Source organism: Nelumbo nucifera, chromosome 2, assembly GCF_055504915.1.
Source record: "Nelumbo nucifera cultivar China Antique chromosome 2, China Antique-T2T, whole genome shotgun sequence".
Classification (NCBI taxonomy): Eukaryota; Viridiplantae; Streptophyta; class Magnoliopsida; order Proteales; family Nelumbonaceae; genus Nelumbo; species Nelumbo nucifera.
The window spans coordinates 90800749-90821919 of NC_142650.1; the positions used below are offsets into that span (position 1 = coordinate 90800749).

Here is a 21171-nt window from a genome sequence, read left to right on the forward strand (position 1 = left end):
GCAAAGATTCTGAATAAAAAAGATGGAGGGAGAGAGAGGAAGAGAAGACGAGTGCAAATAGAAAAGACGGAGGGAGAGAGAGGAAGATAAGAGGAAGAAGAATGAAATTAAAAGAGGGAGAGGAAATGACAAGAGAGAGAGAGGAGAGAGGAGAGGGGAGGGTTATCGAGAATGACCACTCGATTAGGTCAGTAGGTGACATTATTGCAATATAAGATGTCAGTTTTTTTTATGATAGACATGACCCCTCTTTAAGACTTTAAGTTTAAATTGATATAACCGTTATATTTTATTATATTTATTATTAATATATATTAAATGTATATAATTAATCGAATTCAAGTTTTTATGGAATCGGATCAACACAAATTTGAATTCGATAAACTAATCGATAAAATGTATAAATTCGAATTCGATCGTTAAATTTATCGAACCATTCGAATTCGATTCAATTATGTCGGATATTGAATTCGGAATCGGATAATCCGATACCATTTACACCCCTAACTACACTTTTCCTTATCTCCAAATACACACCCAGTTACCCAAATCATTCCATAAGATTTTAACAAAAAACCTAAACTAAACATCCTACTTAAAGAAATTTTATGCTTCAATCAACGTAAATGGGAATGCTAAATCATACTGTCATTCAATAACATAACAACATTCATCAGAGAATAAAATTGATTTCAAAATGTATAGCAGAGAAGAAGAGCAAACTTAATATAATCTCTAGCAATGCTACACTTAGATCTAGTAGATGCAAAGAAACAAACAACAGAGTTCAGATCAGATTGGGTTGAGGATGAGATCTACGAGAATGAGTTTGATGGAACCTACTCCATCGATCTACTCCCCAACCTCAAATCTTCATTGCCAAAGAAAATATAGAGGAGGTTGAGTTCAGATTACCTAGGTGATGTCCTGAATTCCATGTATACAAGCCAATGACTGTGGTGTGCAAGAGTGAAATGGCTGAATCTCCTTCCACAATGGACTTGATTTGTGACTTGCTAGAGAGTTTGAATCTGTCTTGGCCTAAAACCGTTTGATGAACAGAGGAACTCTAAAACTGCTATAGAGAAGGTGAACATGGGAGGGAGTGTCGTAGTTTCCACTGGCCCGAACGGTAAGAAAGAGAGGAGGATTGAGATGGGTCTAACCACAGAGTAGGTCTCTATGTGTGCGGGCAAGTAAGATTAGCAGAAATGGAATCTTTGTAGATGGAAGGGTAAATGAGGGTATTTTTCGCTAAAATTGTTAGGGTAGGGTTTTTGGACATTCGGAGTTGATTGGTGGGGTCAGATTGGCCCAACTAGGCCCATATTGGGCAAATCTAGAAAGGGCTCGATTCGATTAATTTGAGGGCTCAAAATGAAATCTTTGTGTGATCAAGGGGCAAACAAGCTTTGTTTTGGATGAAATTTCATAGGGTAGGATTTTTGGGTAGTTTGAGGTGATTGGTAAGGTTAGATTGAGCCAACTGGGCATGGATCAGGCAGATTTGTAATCCGGTCAATCTAAGACCTTGAAATGGAATCATGGTGCAATTGAAGGGTAAATAAAGGTATTTTGGGCTGATATTTCACAAGTGGGTATTTGGGGGTGTCCGATATCTGATAATAAGGTCTGATCTGTCTTAAAGGGTCAAGATTGTAGGAATTTAGGTCAATGAGATGCTTTGGAATGGAATCTTTCTTTAATGGACGGGCAAATGGGGAAATTTAGGGGTGAAATTTTATGAGCAGGTGTTATGGTATGCCCGGAGTCTAAAGGTGTAGTGTGATTTGTTCAGATGTGTCAAGATCAAGGTAATCTGGGTTTTGGGTGTTTAGGCTAACGAGATAAGTTGAAATAGAATCTTTGCTTGATGGACGGGTGACCGGAGGAATCTTGAGTTCAAATTTCGTGGGTAGGTGTCTTTGGAGCTTCTGGGTCTGATGGTTGTGTCTGATTTAATAGTTAAGGTGTAAGTGGGGGTCGATCAAGGTCATAGGATAGGTATTGGGTAGGTTTAACGGTGGATCTGAGGTCTCTTGGGGTGAAATTTGGGTTTCTTCGGTTTTCATGTGTTTTGGAGAGATCGAGAGTGTCTGATCAGGAATCTGGGGTAAATTTGGGTTCAGGGGCGAATCGAGCAAAAATCAAGTGTTGACACACCCTTTCCAAATACATGAATAAAGGGGTTGTATAAATATGTAATAAAAGAGGTAAAATGGTCCCACAAAGCAAGGTTATAATCAAATTTAAACAAATAGGGCTTGAATTCAACCTTAATTAATAGTAGTGAGTGAGTGATACAATGATCATTAGAAGGGAAAATATTAAGAATATGTAAAATTCAACTATAGAACTCATCTAATGTGTAGTCAACTACCTATTCCAAAAGTAAATAAACAAAAAAAAAATAACATTGTATCTCCATCTCAAGGGTTTCTTTGTCTCTTGCTCATATGTGTAGAAGGTTGATCCACATTCTATACTGGCCAAATTGTGGTGCAAGACTCTACATATTGAGTGAAGTTTGTATTGGAGGGAGACTTTGCAAGGGAATAGCTAGAGTTGGTGCAAAATTGTTGCCCATGTCAAATGAAGTGTATACTGAAGTTGGTAGAAAACTCTGTATGGGCATTGTTCGAGTTGATACAAAATTATTGCCTATGTTATATGAGGTGCCTATTAGAGGAAGATCTTGGAAATGCATTGCTCGATTAAGTTCGATTCACCATCTATTGCCTACGTCAAATAAGGTGTATGTCGAATAAAGGCTTGAGTTCGATTCACCATCTATTTTAATCAAAGGGGTTCGGCGGAGGCAAGTAGTTGTCATAGCTAGAAGTCATCATCTTGTTGAAGGCTCCAAATATGTCTTCATTCACTTCTTTTACACCCACATAAGCTTAAGATATGCCATTCCTCCCTCTCGCCACACCTTAACTAGCTTGATATATAACTTCTTCCTCTCTATTTTCTACTTCACCTTGCCCTTGCCCTTCCTCTTCTTTCTTAACTTCAAACCCATCACCTTCAACATCAACCTAATCAACTTCATCACTTTTATTAGCTTCAACTGTAGGGGCATTGTTCCTATTGGAATTGCCATGTTTCTTCTCATATATTTTGCACAATACATAGTAGTCCAATTAAAGAAGGAAGAAACATTTATTAGATGAGGAAAGAAGCATTCATGGAGATGTGTTTTCCAATGCAAATTCTTAAAAGACACACCTTCAATGAATAGATAAATGTATTTTTCAAACCTATGAATTTGACTTGATTCAAAAGTCTGTTGAATCTAAACAATGTTAGGTGCTGATAGTGGAATGCTGAAAAGATTACGAACATAAAATGACTTAACTAATAGATATTATTAGTTTATAGTAAACTTTTTAGGGGTAAACACTAATCCCAATATTTTTTTTACTTCATTATTCAGCAATTTAGTTAGGTTTAGAGTTGCTAAATATTGAATCAGCATTCTGCTTTAAGCCCATGTTTTAACAATTAACAAAGGCCACCAAAAATTGAAAAATAAATTACAAATGCCTAAAACCTATCAAAATATATATTACAAATCATGCTGAATTGAGTCTAGTTGAGTAGCTGAAATTTTAATTTCCTAAATTTTACCAATCTGAGTCATCTAACTTTATTATAAAAGAAAACCCATATACTTAAATATGAACCTCTAATGAGTCGAAGTTATTTGGTTAATTTCTGGCTTGGTTTATCCGATTAAAAAAAATCACATGTCTTTATATTTGTTGTACTTAGTTGTTTAACACTCTTTAATTTGAAAAACTAGGCATATATGGTGTAAATGCATGACATAGTCCAGATTTACATACCTTCATGAGATCCAATTCATCATTTATAGCCCTTTGATGTTCTTTAATTTTGTATTCATGCATGATCCAATTAGATTTTGTTCCTCTTTGGGTTAATCCTCCGTAAAAACCAAAGATTTCTTAATGCTAATGTTCTTTCCATTTCCATCCTTGATTTCTTTGTTTGCACCAGTTGCTTTCCAGTATCCATTGGTTGCAGAACACTTTGGCCTATTCCCCTTCGGATATTTTCGATCCCTTGGTGTATAGAAATACCACTCTTGCTCTTTCTCTCCTGTGTGTCTATATTTTTTCTGCAAAATAAGTGATAATAATATCATCTATTATGAATTGGATAAAATCCTCATCATTTCCAATTACCAAATAGATGCAAATTTTAATATCCAAATCCAAATAATAATCGGATTGCATGTCAAATTGTCAGTGTGACAGCCCTAATTAGAGAATAGCTTCTCATTCTGTAGGTTGCTGTCGTGGGCAGTTCTGGTCCCCCAAACAAGGGGCTCATCAAAGCCGTTGTCTACCATTTCCGGCTCGGTTTGGAAAGGAATGAATACAAGTACAAATATATAAATATGTAGAGTACAAATAAAACAAAATACAAGGTTTTACTTTTCTACAAATTTGTATTTGTAGTCCTTCCAAATCCAAAATACAAGGTTCTCCTTCTCTCTTTTCTCTCTCTCTCTCTCTCTCTATCTATCTATCTATCTCTCTCTCTTTTCTCCTTCTCTTTTCCTCCGACGAGAACAAACAGGCGGTGACGAGAACATTTGTGGGTTGCCTTCCCCATGACCGCCGCTTTGATGGTTGCCGCAGCGGAGGAGGTGGTGGGAGCATGGTCTTTACCTTGATCTCCTTGATCCTTGAAGCCATAGTTGCTGAGGAGGTACTTGTTAAGAAACAAAACCCCGATGTTCAACGAGTACCACGCCGTCATGAGCCCAACCGTGAAGAAACAACTCGAGCCCTTCATTGGAGAACTTATCGAATTCTAGGGTTTCCTTACTCCTTTTCCTTGTTTCAAATCTGAAGATGAGAGCTTGTTGCAGAAAAGGGGTCGTCGCTAAGCCCACTACTAGAAGAAAATGAATCTGCTGAGCCTGGAAAAGGGGTTGTCGCCCACATCCTTAAGTCTGTGGGCTGCAGCTACTCGTTTCAGAATCGGAGACTCTCTCGGTGATCCTCTCCATCTGAAATCAGAACTTTTTGAGGCATTTCCTCATTTGGATTCTCTTTTGATTTTTTTCATGTCTTCTCTTTTTCTGCAGTTTGGAAGTACGACACCCAGAAGGACTCGGTTCTACAAGTGACGAAGGAGGCGTACACAGCTTGCAACACGCCGAGCCTGATCGTTGCCTACAAGGATGGGAACACCAAGGTTGAGCTCGCCTGGTCGGGGCCGTTCTACTTCATCAACGGAACTGAGGAGAACTGCCAAAAGGGAGAGAAGATGACTGTGGTCATGTTGTCACCGAGACACCATGGGTCTAGCTCATCAGATTTGGCTCCTGCTCTAGCGATGGCACAAGAGGAACCAGCGCTCACGGTGCTTTGTTTCTTGGCCGACCAGCAAGGACTGCAATATCTCAGTTGCAGTGAACTTTTACCTCAATGATTTACAAACAAGAAGAGTGTTAAATGGGACAAACATCCGACTCCCATTTTACACTCTCATGAACCCATCGGTGTGATAATCCCTCGGTGTAAATTTATATTTACACCTCTACCAAATTCAGCCTAAACATAAAACTAAAGTTCTGATTCAACAAGACTAGGTGATGGTCAACAACTCCCTATTTGGCTATATCCTGTTGAAATAGTTGCAAAGCTAGTGCCTAGTGTTTTCATGTTTTTAGGAACCAGCCCACCAGACCCTAGGAGGCGTTATTGACTTATTGTTCTTAACAGCCTTCGTTGGGTTGAAGAGTTTTGGTATATCATAAGATATTATTAAGTTAATTAAAAAATTAGTTTGTAGGTTATACACAAGTTTTTTTTAATATTTTTGATTTGTTAGGGCTCAATCAACACACATGATGTAATATATTGCCTTCAACCCTTAAAGATTTCAAAATCTACCGATAAGTAGGGAAGAACTTAAAACTTTATTTTGCAGCCAATTTAGTGTTGTATCCATTTATTTGTGATTATGATTTATGAAGGGATGAGAGATTCATCATATGGATGGCCAAACCATGCAGGTAGGTTGGGTGAAATTTTAAAAATTTCTCTCTCCCATGTCGAATCACATTCCCTATTTTAGAAAACTGCATTTTCAAAGATCAATCTTGAACCCAAACCAGACCAGATTTGAAACCAAAAGGGAGTGGAGGGATATACTTGATACGAAATCGTAATAAAATCTAATGAAGGAGTTCACGCCCAAGGAAAGATCCAAAGACTGCTTCCACCGAAGATGACATGGTGCGGGATGAAGCAGAATCCGTAGGATGGTTCTTCAACAAGAACCGAATTCTTCAAGCAAGAATCTGATGGAGGGATAGTGAGTACGACTTCAGATTACCTTTTCTACTAAAAGGTAATATCAAGAACTCTTCTTGATCGCTCCCACAGGTGGAGATCGAACTGGTATGGCGGCAAGAGCAGGAGAGAAGGAGACAGGGCAGTCAAACCGTATTGTCTCTTTCTGGAAATCAACAGCTACTCGGATGACTTTTGTTGTGTCCTAAGGGTTTGCCCTGCTCTCCAATTTATAGCCTTAAAGAGAGTTTCTCCTAATCCCATTAGGACTTTCCTAATCCAAATCTTGTATTTGGATCTGCACTCTCTTTAAGAGATAAGGATAATCCCTTATCTTATCTACAGATAAAGATCATCCCTCCTAATCTAATTAGGAGTTTCCCGATCCAAATCTTTATTTGAATCTGGACTCTCTTAGTGGATAGGGATAATCCCTTATCCTACCTATTGATCTAAATCCCGGAACCGCCCCTTTTTAATTAATCTCATTAAGCCAGTTCGAATTGGGTTTAGGCCCATTAAGTCCATGCACACTTAGCCTCCTAACCGCTGCCCAGTTGGTTATCCTTGTATGGCGTGGGACCCAAACATTGATCTACATATCAGCCACATGGGTTCAGTCCAGCTTCCGATACAAGGCCCGGCGGAATTCATTATAGGAGACAGAGAACCCCTAAGTCCATCACCATTGGCTCTTAATGGGCCCAACATTTACACTAAATGGTCCTTGTGACAAGCCACCTTATAAAAACCAAACGACTGTGGGTAGATGCAAGATTAGCCCATCAGGTATTACCCTCAATAGTCTTACACTTAACCTCTCAGTCCATAATGATCAAACATTGCCCGACAAGAGATGACCTCTCCCTCGACCGCAAGGAACAATGTTGCACTCTCTACTCACATGGATCCCGGGAATTAAAACATTTTGCAAACATTTTGAAACCATAATATACATATATATAAAATTATATATATATATATGTATATTTCTATATAAATATATTTTGTAAAACAAATTTCAGCGGTTGAAAAACTCGTGTGCTAGAGAGCGGAAAAACTCGTGTGCAATAGTGGAAAATTTACATGCAATGGTGGAAAACTCATATTCAATAGTCAAAATATTATTATGCAACGACAAAAACTCATGCAACAAGAAAAGTCTTCATGTGTAATGGCAGAAGAATAATTGTGCAATAATGGAAAACCTTGATTTATTCTGTACTAGAGGCGGAAAATTCATGTGCTAAGATGGAAAACTCATTTGCAATAGTAGACAATTTCATATGCAATAGAGGAAAACTCGTGTGCAATAGCGGAAAAATTATTATGTAATGGTGGAAAAATTTATGTGCAATAGCGGAAAAAAATATTGTGTAAAATGATGAAAATGATGACAATATTGAAAATTTGAGAATGCCAATAACATGGTAGATGCAAAATATGATAAAAATTTAAAAAGTATAATCTCAATAGATTCGATTTAACTTAATTGTCATTTTTTACTTGATCACTTTCCTTGTTGGGAATCATTTCTTTTCACAGTTTTACTACACTTTGCATTTTCCATGTCAAATGAAGTGTATACTAAAGTTGGTAAAAAACTCTGTATGGGCATTGTTCGAGCTGATACAAAATTATTGCCTATGTTAAATGAGATGCCTATTAGAGGAAGATCTTAGAAATGCATTGCTCGAACTGGTTTAAACTCATTGCCTATGTCAAATGAGGTGTATGTCAAATAAAGGCTTGAGTTCGATTCACCATCTATTTTAATCAAAGGGGTTTGGTGGAGTCAAGTAATTGTCATAGCCAGAAGTCATCATCTTGTTGAAGTTATTTGGTTAAATTCTGGGTTGGTTCATCTAATTAAAAAGAATCACATGTTTTTATATTTGTTGTACTTAGTTGTTTAATACTCTTTAATTTGAAAAACTAGGCATATATGGTGTAAATGTATGACATAGTCCAGATTTACATACCTTCAAGAGATCCAATTCATCATTTATAGCCCTTTGACGTTCTTTAATTTTGTATTCATGCATGATCCAATTAGATTTTTTGTTCCTCTTTGGTTTAATTCTCTATAAAAACCAAAGATTTCTTAACACTAATGTTCTTTCCATTTCCATCCTTGATTTCTTTGTTCGCACCATTTGCTTTCCAAGTGTCCATTGGTTGTAGAACACTTTGGCCTATTCCCCTTTGGATATTTTCGATCCCTTGGTGTATAGAAATACCACTCTTGCTCTTTCTCTCATGTGTGTCTATATTTTTCTGCAAAATAAGTGATAATAATATCATGTATTATGAATTGGATAAAAAATAGATAAAGAAATCAATGATAGACCCACTTTAGCTTGGGCATAAGAAACGCATCAAGCATTCCAAAACAACCCAACTTTTGGCAATATTTTTATGATATGCTATATATATGTATGTATATGGCATGGATGATAATGATAATGATATATGTATTATTAGGACTATATAAACTGGGCTCAAATTTTATGGCATTGTAAGGACTCAAATCCACATCGTTTCCAATTACCAAATAGATGCAAATTTTAATATCCAAATCCAAATAATAATCGGATTGCATGTCAAGTTGTCAGTGTGACAATCCTAATTAGAGAATAGCTTCTCTCTCTCTGAAGCAATCAAGAATTCAATCAAGAAAGCTTTTGGCATCAAGAATTCAAGCTCTCTCTCTGAAGCAATCAAGAAGACAATCAAGAAAGCTTCAAGATGGAGATCAGCAAGGCAAGAAGGCTTCAAGGAGGAGGTGGCGGCAAGGAGAAGACAAAATCTCAGCTTCAAGGGCGACATCATGAGTTCTTTCTTACCCCTTGTTTGTTTTATTTCCTTTATCATAAATTAATTTATTTGTAACTAGGACTGTGGGAAGCCTAACCATGACAATGAATTGATTTTTATTCTGATTTATCCAAGATTGTTATTTTCATATTGTCTATGAGTTATTATGTATAATGCGATTAAGAGCTTGACCACCTCTTAATTGATTTGGTTTATGTGAATGAATCGAGAGAGGAATTAACATAATCGATTGAATAATTCATAGTGTGAATTGAATGGTATATAGAGATATATATACATGATTCATCTGATGATATAAGTTTTTTATAGAACTTAATGCATTTCTATCACGAGAACTCTAGTCGAGAGATCGATGGGTTACTTGATAGAGGTAGATTTGATATATCCTAAGAGGGAATATTAAATAATTTTGGAAAAACTTCAGCTTATGAAAATAATAAATTCTCTGGGTTAATCTAATAAATTGATATCCATTGGAATGGTTAGGTGGACCAACAGTCCTAGCGCTTCTAATTAGATCGTTGCAAGTTTTGTCATTGATTGCCCTTATTTTTATTTCTTTTTCTTCTATTCTTAATTTTCAATAGTTCTTAGTGTTAGATCTGAAATTCGATTGTCCAAATAATTAAGGAAGACTATAGTTCTAATATTTGTTTTGTTAACCTCGTGGGAATGATATCTTTATACTAATAACTAGCGCACTTGCTAGGGTTATATAATTATAGCTATCACTACCATTTCCTCTTTGTACAAAACTGAAACTTTTTGGGCTCAGTTTGGAAAGGAATGAATACAAGTACAAATATACAAATATGTACAGTACAAATAAAACAAAATACAAGGTTTTACTTTTCTACAAATTTGTATTTGTACTCCTTTCAAATTGAACCTTAAGGTTGTGTTTGGCTCCTGCTCCAATGGTGGCACAAGAGGGATCGGCGCTCACGGTGCTTTGTTTCTTGGTCGACTAGCAAGGACTGCAATATCTCGATTGCAGTGGACTTTTACCTCAATGATTTACAAACAAGAAGAGTGTTAAATGGGACAAACATCCGACTCCCATTTTACACTCTCATGAACCCATTGGTGTGATAATCCCTCGGTGTAAATTTAGATTTACACCTCTACCAAATTCAGCCTAAACATAAAACTAAAGTTCTAATTCAACAAGACGAGGTGATGGTCAACAACTCCCTATTTGGCTATATCCTATTGAAATAGTTGGAAAGCTAGTGCCTAGTGTTTTCATGTTTTCAAGAACTAGCCCACCAGGCCCCAGGAGGCGTTATTGACTTATTGTTCTTAACAGCCTTCATTGGGTTGAAGAGTTCGGCGGTGGAGAAATGATAGTCTTAAGCTGCATTTATTTGCATCGTTTTCAAACGCAGCCTTAAGGCTTAGTTTGGAAGCAGTACAAATGCAAATATGTACAATGTAAATACATACAAAACAATATAAAATATAAGGTTTTGCACTCTACATATTTGCATTTGTACTCCTTCCAAACTCAGCCTAAACTGCATTTATTTGCAATGCAAATCTGAACCCATAATTGTTAAGGTGGTACCCAAGTGACAAGGCATGGCATCACCTACCAAATTTTTGTACATGTTGCTATGAAATACTTTTATATTCTTTACTTTTTGATATATCATAAGATATTATTAAGTTAATTAAAAAATTATTTTGTAGGTTATATACTAGTTTTTTTATTATTTTTTATTTGTTAGGGCTCAATCAACACACATGCTGTAATATATTGCCTTCAACCCTTAAAGATTTCATAATCTACCGATAAGTAGGGAAGAACTTAAAACTTTATTTTGCAGCCAATTTAGTGTTGTATCCATTTATTTGTGATTATGATTTATGAAGGGATGAGAGATCCATCATATGGATGGCCAAACCCCGCAGGTAGGTTGGGTGAAATTTCAAAAATTTTCTCTCTCCCATGTGGGAATCACATTCCCTCTTTTAGAAAACTACATTTTCAAGGATCAATCTTGAACCCAAACCAGAACAGATCTGAAACCAAAAGGGAGTGGAGGGATATACCTGATACGAAGTAGTAATAACCTCCAATGAAGATGACACAAGGGTAGGATAAAGCAGAATCAGCAGGATGGTTCTTCAAAGCAAGAACCGGATTCTTCAAAGCAAGAATCTGATGGAGGGATAGTGAACACGACTTCAGATTACCTTTTCTCGCTAAAAGGTAATATCAAAAACTCTTTTTGATTGCTTCCACAGGTGAAGATCAAACTGGTATGGCGGCAAGAGCGGGAGAAAAGAAGACGGTGCAGTCAAACTATGTTGTCTCTTTCTCGGAAATCAACAGCTACTCGTATGATTTTTGTTGTGTCCTAAGGGTTCGCCCCTGTTCTCCAATTTATAGCCTTAACGAGAGTTTTTCCTAATCCCATTAGGACTTTCCTAATCCAAATCTTCTATTTGGACTACACTCTCTTTAAGAGATAAGGATAATCCCTTATCTTATCTGCAGATAAAGATCAACCCTCCTAATCTAATTAGGAGTTTCCCGATCCAAATCTTTATTTGGATCTGGACTCTCTTAGTGGATAGGGATAATCCCTTATCCTATCTATTGATCTAAATCCCAGAACTACCCCTTTTTAATTAATCTCATTAAGCCAGTTTGAATTGGGTTTTAGGCCCATTAAGTCCATCTGCTCACTTAGCCTCTTAAATGCTACTCAGTTGGTTATCTTTGTATGGCGTGGGACCTAAACATTGATCTACACATCAGCCACATTGGGTTCAGCCCAGCCTCTGTTACAAGGCCTGGCCGAATTCACCGTAGGAGACAGTGAACCCCCGAGTCCATAACCATTGGCTCTTAATGGGCCCAACATTTACACTAAATGGTCCTTGGGTCAAGCCACCTTATAAAATCGCAAGGACTGTGGGCAAATGCAAGATTAGCCCATCAAGTATTACCCTCAATAGTCTTACACTTAACCTCTCAGCCCATAATGATCAAACACTACCCGACAAGAGAGGACGTCTCCCTCGGCTACAAGGAATAGTGTTGCACCTCTACTCATATGGATCCTGGGAATTAAAACCTTTTGCAAACATTTTGAAACCATAATATATATATTTATATATATGTATATCTCTATATAAATATATTTTGCAAAACAAATTTCAACGGTTGAAATCGACTACCAGCAGTTTTGGTTTCCATCGGAGAGAGTGCATCCCCGACCATTCACTTTGTCCGACAAAGGGGCTGATCCTATCACTATGATCACCCACTCGGATGAATTCTCTGACCGTCCCAACATACCCGGGTTTTGACCCCCTCTAAGGATCTCACCGAATGGCATATCAAAGAAAGCCCAATCCAACACCTAGTGTAGTATCATAATCGAGTCTAGGGGTCAGGTGTAACATTCCAGCTTTATCCATCTATCTCCAAGGTCCAGGGCAATATTGGAATTCTAGTCCGGTTCAGGGTTTCAAGAAAACCCACACCGCATGTACCTCAGGTCTCACCCTAGCAACTGAGACAAGCCACCCCAACCAACTTGGCAGGACATCGCTGTCAGCCTTGGCAGCTGAGACAAGCCACTCCAACGGCTATGAAAATTCTAAACTAACACAAGTCTCATGTGTCCAGTTTAAGGGTATTACACAGAAACACACCATAACAACATGAATCAAATATGTACTTTATTCATTTACATTAAATATCATAATGTACATCATTCTGATTGGAGTTAATGCCATACATTGTCTAACAATTTACACTCTTACTTGATGCAAAATTTGCACTTATTTGCCCCATTGTCATCCATTAATAGTGCAGTTGCGTCGGAAAAATTGTTGCAAAACCGAGTGCGCTGATCTTCCCTATTTTTTCCTTTAAAACAAACGTAGCTTTAGTGCACAATGGCTCTAATTACAACGTTTTAAAAAATGACCCGTAAACGGAACCATTTTGGGCACCGGTTTTCGGGTCAATGGTCCGACCGTCCGGTTCGAACGGATGGTCCGTTCTGATGTCAAAATTAAAAAAATTAAAAAATAAAAAAATGGTCAAGAACCGTTGAACGGGTCAATGGTTTTTGACCAGATTTCGGGTTTTAGGTAAAATGGAACCGGTTGCCTGGACGTTTCTCGGGCCGAACGGTGTGACCGCCCGAGTCAACGGCGATTCGAAAACATTGTTTAATTAGAAGAACTACAATGTCAGTTGATAGTTACACATCCACACAGGAAAAAAGATTCTCGATGTTCTAAAAATGGACTGACCAAACTGCCATAACAATTTAAATTAGCATATAAAGCATGATCCACCATCTTGGATGTTATTTTATTGAGTTCTAACCCCAACCTGTTTGAATTTGGAATATATTGGTACATCTGAGGATTCTACTAAGTCTGTTCAGCTGATTTGAAGCACTCTGCACTCCCCATAAACTATTCAAAGAGGTTGAAGGGGACAGCCCTTCTATGGGAGAGTATAGTTCAGCTGAAGATTCGATTTACCTGTCCATGTGGGGCTCACCTTTAAAAGCCAGAAGCTGCCACTGCGCTTCACCCTTCCCAAACATTAGTTCGTGTTTGTTGAAAACTATGAAAAGCACAAATGGTTTGTGGTTAATGGTTAATGGTTGAAAACATTAGTTCGGGTTGTTTCTTGATGCAATACTACTTTAGTTGTTGGCTATCGGGTTCCTTATAACGGTGTCGTGGTGTATTTGGTTATCACGTCAGTCTAACAAACTGAAGGTCTCCGGTTCGAGTCCGGGCGACGCCACTGTTGCGGGGATAGCTCAGTTGGGAAGGCGTCAGACTGAAGATCTGAAGGTCGCGTGTTCGATCCACGCTCACCACATCATCATCTTTTATAAATTCTTTTCGATCAATTTGGTTTTCGGGTCAGCAAATAGCAGAGTCTCGGAAGCATCGAATCATCGTTGGTTTCCCCGGTTTCAGTTGAAGCCCCTCAAAACGATGACAAGCAAAGGGCAATGCTGCAGCGGACTGGTTGGCAAGCAAAGGAGAAGCCTTGTGATTTCCCTTACGTTATTAAAAAAACCTTGTGATTTCTAATCCAAAAGAAAAGAATTGATCCATTTTATGAAGTCCAAATACTCCACAATGAATCCTAACAAGGTAAAAAAATATTTAACAAAAAGATAGAAATAGGGCTCCTTCAGAGGAAATGATTAAAAAATAATAAAAATGAAAATATAGCAACGAAAAGTAAAAAGTGTGAACAAATAGGTAAAAAAAATATTATTAGAATAGGAAAAAGGAAATATAATAAAATAAATAAATAAATAATTTCTTTTGTGTTGGTTCATGCCTATAGGTCACTTTCTTTATTGTTATTTTGCTTAATTAATCATATATTTTTATTTGTATGCTTCGTGATGATGCACATTTCGACAACTCCCTATTGGATGACAGTTTAGACGCCACGCTGGACAATTCGTAGCTGCTGGAAGGTGGCTCGGATGCCTAACTGAACAGTTCCTACATGGAAGGTGTCTCGGATGCCCAACTGAGCGGTTCCTAGTTGGAAGGTGGCTTGGATTCTTGGCTGAACAGTGACGAGCTGTATAGTTTATTGGGGCGACCTACAAGGAAACAATGTCAGAGTGCACGGGTTACTTTACCCGGGGTGGGCACTCCGATTCTTAAGTCAGCGCATGCGGAGATTTTTAGAGAGCTAGAGAGTTATGAGAGCTAAATTGTGCATACCTTCTGAGGTTGGGGGTTAAGGCCCTTATATATAAGCATTGTTTGGCGTGGGCTTCACGCATCGCATTTGAGACCTCTAGGAAGATGTGCCTAACCGGTCCAAAGTCCTCGGAGGAAGTCGTGCACGTAGGCCTGTCTTTGCGCCTTATTCGGTTTCTTCTAGAACATTCATGTGGAAGCCAACTTTCGAGAGACCTGGGAGTGATGAGATGCATGTAAAATTGGTCGGTGAGCACGTTTTGCAGGTCACCACTTGGACCTCAATCAAGTTGACAAGCCATCGAGGGAGGCTGCTCCTCACATCGAGGTCACTTCCACCAGTACTGACGAAGTACCATAGGTCGGCCCTGGACGAGGTGTTGCTAGCCGCCCTGTTGGGGTGCCCGAGTTGTGGACAAGATCGCCAAGTCGGCGAAGGTAGGTCGCCAGGTGGGACTCCATCATTTTGGCTAAGCCAAGTCATCGCCTAGGTGGTGCCAGGGTGTCAACCAATTGTTCTGAGATGCTATGTGTCATGATGTCAGTGGAGGGCCAAACCTGCCCTCATCAATTGCCCCCACTTCCAAGTTGAAGTCAGTTCAGCGAAGGGAGTAGCTTGTTGTTGGTCCTTTGGCACGGAGTGACTAGTTTGATTAGCTCTTAAGAATCGGCCCAACATGATTATACACATCCATATATACACATATAGATATATATTTACATGTATACATACATATTTGCATACATATTAACACACATATATACATATATATATATATATATATATATATATATAATTTTTATCTTAACTATGGCATATCTAAAATTCAAGTAATTAATATTCATCAAAAAAAAGATAGAAATTGAAAATTAACAAAGGTAACAATATGATTAAAAATAAACTTAAATATTTGTTATTCAATTATGACATCATGGATTTCTTGAAAAAGTTGGGTCGTTTTCCCACCATCTAGAAATTCGTCTAGTGGATAATGATGAGAATTGTTTAGAATTTTTATATTTGTTTTATTTTGATTTGTTTTTCTCTCTACCCTGATCCCCTCCATCCTCCCCTGGTCCACCTTTCTCACATCTCACTTGCGTCCACCCTTTGTCTCCTTCCTCCTTTGCTCTCTCTCTCTCTCTCTCTCGCCTAGAACATGTCACTACTTTGCTGTTGAATTCCAATTAAGGGGATTTGCTTTTATGTATGTGTCCAATAAACAAAAGTAATTATATTTTGATATAAACTGTTTTCAGTGGTTCATTAAAGAAATTATGAAATACAACAGATTTTCAGAACATTCGTCCTTCAACAAGGAAAAACCCACCTTGCCAATCAGTTGAATTTTGTAAGTTTGTTTCTGAAAAGCAACAATAGAAGATTGCCACTCCATTTTCATGTTTAAGGGTGGTTCTTGAAACTCTGAGATTTGGCTTCTTGAAAATATACTTAAATCAATTTCTGATAGCCATAGGAAATAATAACCAAAAAGCAGAGCTTGGGCTATTAACAAGTTTGAAGGTTCTACATCTTGTTTGGTTTGTGCCGTTGCCGTCATGTGTATAAGTTGCTTAAATTTGCAATGGTCACAGCAATATCTTTGTGGTAGAATAAGAGAGAGAAAGAGAGAGAAAGAGAGAGAGAGAGCTAGTGGTGGAAGTTGAAGGTTTCCAACGAGGACTACTGAAGCTAACCGACAGAGAGAGGGTAGAGGGTGGAGGCAGGAGAAAAAAGGGGAGGGGAAGGAGAGGGTTAGGGCATAAAAGATAGAAAGCAAAAAAATAAAAATAAAAGGAAAAGAAGAGAACTGTAAAGAATGTGAAACACTCCCATCAATCTTTATTAGAGAGACTTGCACATGGGAATGGCTTGAACATGTTGAACTAACGTGTCTTGTTATAATTGGCCCCACAGCCTACTAAACAACGAGGGGCATTCAGCTAATCTGAACTCAAATTAATGACAGAGTGATGCAATGGCCATTAGAAAATATCAAACAACGTTGTATGAAAGTGGAATATAAACTTTTCCTTATTTAGAGAATAAGTAAAATCCAATTACAGAACTCATCACATGTACAATCAACTACCTATTCCAAAAGCAAATAACCTACATTGTATCTCCATCTCAATGGGTTTTGTGTCTCTTGCTCACATGTGTAGAAGGCTGGTCCACATTCTACATTGGCATCCCAAATTGTGGTGCAAGATTCTCCATATTCAGTAGAGTCTGCATTGGAGGGAGACTTTGCAAGGCCATGGCTAGAATTGGTTTAAAATTGTTTTCCATGTTAAATGAAGTGTATGTTGGAGTTGGAGGAAGACTCTGCATGGGCATTGTAGGAGCTAGTACAAAATTGTTGGCTTTGTTAAATGAAGTGCCTATTAGAAGATCATGGAAATGCATTGTTGGAGCTGGTTCAAACTCATTGCCTACGTAAAATGAGGTGTATGTCGAATATCGGCTTGAATGCAATTCACCATCATTTGTGTTATTAAAGCCATATGTGTCCAAAGGCTTAGGTGAGTTGCTGAAGTCCAAGCTAGGGTTCTTCTGTTCTTGGATTAGAGCACCGAAAGTAAGGTAATCTTCATTGGAATGAAAAAAGCCTGGGGGAGGCAAGAAGCTATCAAAGCCAGAATTCATCATGTGGGCGATGACTCCAAATATGTCTTCTTTCACCTTTTCTACACCCACATTAGCTTGAGATATGCCATTTCTTCTCTGTCTACACCTTCACCGGCTTTATTTATGCATTCTTCCTCTCTATTTGCTGCTGCACCTTGCCCTTGATCTTCCTCTTCCTCTTCAACTTCAAACCCATCTTCAACCTCAACCTCAACTTCATCACTTTCATTAGCTTCAACTGTAGGGGCATTATTCCTATTGCAATTACCACGTTTCTTCTCATATATTCTGCATAATACATAATCGTCCATCTAAAAAAGGAAGAAACATTTATTAGATGAGGAAATAAGCATCCATGAAGATGTGTTTTCCAATGCAAATTCTTAAAAAAAATTATGGCTTTAATGAACAGATAAATGTATTTTTTAAAACCTAATAATTTGACTTGATTCAAGTCTGTTGAATCTATACAATGTTAGGTGCTAAAAGTGGAATGCTGAAAAGATTACAAACTCAAAATGCCTTAAGATAGGGGTTTTAATAGTTTATCGTAAACTTATTAGGGGTAAACAATCATCCCAATACGTATATTTTCTACTTTATTATTCAGCAATTTTGTTAGGTTCGGAGTTACAAAATACTGCATGATGCATTTTTAAATTTGTAACATTTTCAACATTCTACTTTTAGCCCCTGTTTCACCAGTTAACAAAGGCCACCCAACATTGAAAAATAAATTTCAAAAGCCTAAAATCTATCAAAATATATACTACAAATCATGCTGAATTGACTCTAGCTGAGTGACTGACATTTTAATTTCCTAAACTTTACCAGTTTGAGTCATCTAACTTTATACAAAACATGCACCCATATGCTCAAATCTAAATCTATGATTAGTGGAAGTTATTTGGTTAAATTAAGGGTTGATTCATCATATTCAAAATAAATAAAAAATCACATGTGTTTATATTTGTTGTACTTAGGTATTCAATACTCTTTATCTTGAAAAACTGGGCATATATGGTGTATATAGATGACGTAGTCCAAATTTGCATACCTTCATGTGATCCAGTTCATCATTTACAGACCTTTGATGTTCTTTAATTCTGTCTTCATGCATGATCCAATTAATTTTTATTTCTCTTTGAGTTAATCCTCTGTAAAAGATCAAAGATTTCTTAACACCAATGTTCATTCCATTTGCATACCTTCATGTGATCAAGTTCATCATTTACAGACCTTTAATGTTCTTTAATTCTGTATTCATGCATGATCCAATTAATTTTTATTCCTCTTTGGGTTAATCCTCTATAAAAGACCAAAGATTTCTTAACACCAATGTTCATTCCATTCCCATGCTTGATATCTGATGTGGCATGATCTGGGCACTCCTAGCTGGCTGCTGACTGGCTCCTTGTTGGCAACGAGCGGCACCTGAGAAGATGAAAGGAAGGATTCCCGGAGATTTCCCCGATGGGAATACTCCGATACTTAAGTTAGTACTGTGTATGGGAAGTAAAGAGAGAAACAAAGGCTAAGAGTGGAGGTCGCGCTTTATCACTGTACTCGAGAGATTAGAGGTCTCAAGAAAAAGTTTCTCCTCTGCCCTAAGGGCTTTTATAGGAGCGCTCTTGCGAGATCAGGCATAACCGCCACTGGGTCCCTGCCACAGACGTTACCTGCCAGGGCTGCGCAAGTGGCCGTTGGGACGAACTCCTTACTCGGGCGAGTGACACGTCCCCAAAGAGACAGGCACGCCTCCGCCTACTAAGACACGTGGGCGCAGACTATCGAAAGGACAGGGACTGCGCCGTCAGTTAGGGACGTGGCCCAGTCTGACTGGTACGGCTTGTTAAATAGAAGCTTCTTGAGGAATGCTCGTGCGACCCATTCGCGAGCTACTTTGCAACGAGCTTCGAATACTTCAGAAGTACCCCTAGTAGAATTGGTCATCGGGATGACTTGTCTTGTTCGGGAGCTCAGGCGAGCTGGTTTTCTTAGCTCGCAAGTTAAAGTTTGCCTCGGAATATCCCTTTAGAGGTAGCTCGGGGAACCCGGAGCTTGCGTTGTGGCGAGCCCTCCTTTAGCTTGCTACCATGTAGCAAGCTGCTTTATGGGCCCATTACTTAGTTGTACTGGACCACAATGCTGAGCTGTTGCTTACGCTGAGTCAGCATCCACGTGTCGCCGTTTCATGGGTCGGGTCAAATCATCCTTCATCAATTGCCCCCCACTCCTCGGGCTAAGAGTATTGCCTTAGCGCGGGGAGTTAATGAAGCGCGATGGACTGATTTGACCAAAATTCAAACTTGATTGACTATCCCCATTAAACGCATTTGCAGGAATCAAGAGATCCTCTGACTTCTCTGACTTTTCGGATTCCAAAAACGTGCTGAGGTGGCCTTTAATTCCGAATGTCGTGCGGCTGCGACTACCTTAATCGTGGAAGATGTGCCGCCAATCGCCTTCGGTTTTCAGAAAGCGTGCAGTCAAGGCGCCCGCAGACCGTTGGATCTGCTTTGATCCGGACCGTCAGTTTGAAAGGGTGAGGGCTATAAATAGGGAGCCCCCTCGGCCCTATCTCCTTCCACGCCATCTTGCTTTGGACTCTAAGGTCGCGTACTTCGCCTAGTCTACTCAAGTTCCTCAGTCCGCTCCGTTCCGTCTACTCTGGTGAGTTCCAATCGCCGTCAGCCATGTCTGGGTACCCACACCATTCCTATCACAGGGGCGATAGCCAGGATGATGATGCTCCCTCAAGCTTGGGGGGAGCCTGGGAGCAGATTTCGGAGGCTCGGGAGGCCTCTGGCGACATGGTGTCCACTTCTAGGGGGAGGGAGCCTGATACCTTTGGCCCTTCCTTAATGACAGCGGAGAGACTCAGGTCTCTGATCCGCTACTTTCGCCTTCCTGGGGACCTGGTTTACAGCCTCCCTACTGGCAACTTACCCTGGGAGCATGGTCCCAATGACATAGTAATCTTTTAGGAACAGCTTGAGGCTGGCCTGCGTCTTCCCCTGCACCCTTGATTGTGGAGGTGCTGAATCACTTCAACGTCACTATTGCCTAGCTTCATCCCAACGCTGTTCGAAACATGGTTGGGACTATATCCCTGTGTCACGAGTACTGCCTCCCTTTGGACCTTGACATTTTCGTCTTTATCCTTTGTATAAAGAATGCTGCTCTTGGGGTTCCTCCAGAGAGGCGCTTTTATTACCTCTCTCCCCGTCACGACTATAAGCTCTTGTACGAGCTGCCGAATAAGATTCCTGCCTGGAAGCGGGACTACTTTGTGGTCCATAACCCCAAGGGGTGGCCCTTTCCCACCGCTTGGAGGGGCGCCATCTAGGACCCCGGGGCCGAGCTCAACCCTGAGATTCGGAAAACAATGCTGTCCTGGGTGTTAGTAGGCTTCCTTTGCTCGGACTACTTGGCTGAGGAGAAGCTCGTGCAGGCAGGCTTGAGCCCGGGTAGGTCGGCCTTTTAGGTCACGTAGTGTCTTGTGACTATTGTGTACACATGCATTTTGCTTCCTATTGGACTAATATCTTGTGGTCTTTTGGCAGCCTTCATGTCTAGTGCCGATTCGCGCCACCTTCTCTCGGGTAGCCAGAGACGCCAGGTGAAGAGGATGCGCCCCGACCGGACCCC

At 39.2% G+C, this 21171-nt stretch overlaps 2 non-coding genes and 1 pseudogene across 2 annotated transcripts; all 3 read left to right on the top strand.

The window, feature by feature from the left end:
• The first annotated feature begins 4939 nt into the window (after window positions 1–4939).
• LOC148802494 (early nodulin-like protein 13 pseudogene) lies at window positions 4940–5469 on the top strand (annotated as a pseudogene).
• Window positions 5470–13885: 8416 nt separating this feature from the next.
• TRNAV-AAC (transfer RNA valine (anticodon AAC)) lies at window positions 13886–13959 on the top strand. The gene has a single exon. It is a non-coding gene; the product is annotated as a tRNA-Val (tRNA).
• A 5-nt stretch (window positions 13960–13964) lies between these two features.
• On the top strand, window positions 13965–14037 carry TRNAF-GAA (transfer RNA phenylalanine (anticodon GAA)). The gene has a single exon. It is a non-coding gene; the product is annotated as a tRNA-Phe (tRNA).
• Window positions 14038–21171: the final 7134 nt, after the last annotated feature.